The sequence below is a fragment of the Austrofundulus limnaeus genome, unplaced genomic scaffold (genome assembly GCF_001266775.1).
Source record: "Austrofundulus limnaeus strain Quisiro unplaced genomic scaffold, Austrofundulus_limnaeus-1.0 Scaffold1900, whole genome shotgun sequence".
NCBI classification, from domain to species: Eukaryota; Metazoa; Chordata; class Actinopteri; order Cyprinodontiformes; family Rivulidae; genus Austrofundulus; species Austrofundulus limnaeus.
The window spans coordinates 18,772-21,123 of NW_013954302.1; positions in this window are offsets into that span (position 1 = coordinate 18,772).

A 2,352-nucleotide genomic window follows, 5' to 3' on the forward strand; every position below is an offset into this window, starting at 1 on the left:
ACCACCATCATCCCCTTCTTGAAGAAAAGTGTCGTGACCTGCCCGAATGATTATCAGCCTGTTGCRCTCACTCCAATAGTGATGAAGGTTTTCAAGAGGATTGTCATGGGTCACATCTAGGAGGCCGTCCCCGATACTCTGGATCCTCTACAGTTTGCGTATCGTCAGATCCGATCCACTGACGATGCAGTCAACACTGCCATCCCTACAGCCCTCACACACCTGGMGGGAAAGGACACCTATGTGAGAATGCTGTTTATTGACTATAGCTCAGCATTCAACATGGCTWTCCCAGTCAAACTGACAGGCTCGGTCTGAAACCAACTCTCTGCAATTAGGTGCTGAACTTCCTGATGGAAGACCCCGGTCAGTCAAGACTGGCAACCGCACATCCTGCACAAGAACTGTTGGCACTGGGACTCCCCAGGGCTGTGTGCTGAGCCCCCTGTTGTAACACACTCTACACATCTGACTGCGTGGCCTCACACAACAACAGTATCATTAAGTATGCTGATGACACCACAGTCATTGGACTGATCACCGGTGGGGATGAGACAGCGTACAGGAAGGAGGTGGCTGAGCTGGTGGAACGGTGTGATCTCAACAACCTTTCCTTAAACATAGAYAAGACCAAGGAAATGATTGTTGATCCAAGGCGGAGTAGGCAGGATCACCACACACCCCTGCTTATTGGTGAGACAGAGGTGGAGAGGGTGGAAAACTTCAAATTACTTGGCGTGCACATCAGTGAGGATCTCACCTGGTCACACACCAACCACATCGTCTGGAAGTCCCAGCAGAAGCTGTACTTTCTGAGAAGGCTGAGGAAGTTTGGCATGTCGACCAAAATTCTCAGCAACTTCTTCAGGAGTACGATTGAGAGCATTCTCACCAGTTCCATTACAGTGTGGTATGGAAACTGCAGCACTCAGGACAGGAAGGCTCCAGCATGTGATAAAGACTGCACAGTCCATCTCCGGTGCAACCTTCTTCTCACTGAAGGATATGTACAGGRCCAGGGTCATCARAAAGGCCCACAGCATCATCAGGGACAGTACTCACCCCCWACACAACATCTTCAYGCCCCTGCCATCGGGCCGACGCTGYAGGAGTGTGAAGTCCAGGACAACCAGGCTGACAGACAGTTTTTATTCACAAACCATCAGGTTTAAACAGCTCCAACCCCCCTTCACTCTGCAACTGTCAGAACCCTAACATGTACCCGTAACATGAGCCCACCACACATTCTGAGGCTACTGTTCTACAATAGTGTTAATTTCTGCATTACACTGGTTTATGTAACAACTGTATAACACTAGTGTCTATATTGTCTGCTCTATATCACGTTTGATGTTTACCTACAGTATATGCAGCGACTTTTTGCACTACAAATTCTGCTGCTGCTTGTCTAAAAATACTGTAAAAACTAAATACTGGTTTATAATTCTGTCCACCCTACTTTATTTAAACTCAGTTGTACTTTATTTATAATCTCTCGGACTGTCAGTAAATGGAGGAACTACAAAGTAAGAATTTCATTGCACAGTGTAACTGCTTGCATGCTGGGCATATGACAATAAAACTCTTGAATCTTGTTTCTCTGCTTCAACACACCTGATTCAGCGACTGAATCACCTCTTCATGTTCTGCAGAAGCCTCTCAATCACTCATTTGTTCATACCAGGTGTGTTGAAGCAGAGAAACATGCAGGATAGTGGACACCCCAGAACCTGGCTCTAGTTATGGTTCATTGTTTGTATGTTTTGAAGACAAAAAAAGAAAACCTTTAGAGGAACATGCTAAACTGTTGTGAAACCACTTAAATGTGGTGATGCAGTTCTGACTGGAGGAGTGAGAACCAGTACTTCCTACCAGAATCCAGCTCAGCTTCCCCTCACCTACTGATGAAGACCATCCATGCTGCCTGACAGGGCACACAGACCAGGAGGATGGTTTTGCCTAAAGAGGGAGGAGTGGAGAACCGCTAATGAAAGGACTTTTTATTGCTCTGACTGCTACACAGGACTCTGTGGTTCACAACCACGGTTCTGAACAGGAGGACTCTGTGGTTCACAACCACGGCTCTGAACAGGAGTGTAGCTGTTGGTGGTTGGAGCTCCAGGGAGGACTCCTGCTGTGGGTAAAGTCATGGAAGAAGGCTGATCAGGATTTTGGGGCTCTGTGCTCGTGGACCAATGGGCAGAGCCACAGCTGACCCATGCTTTGTGGTTGATGGCTGGGCCTCCAGGCTCCAAGCTGGTATTTAGAGCAGAGATTCTTAACCCTTGAGGGCCTCAAAAGAACAACAGTTTTTAACTTTGGGCCACAGAGGGCCGTGGGACCAGATTGATT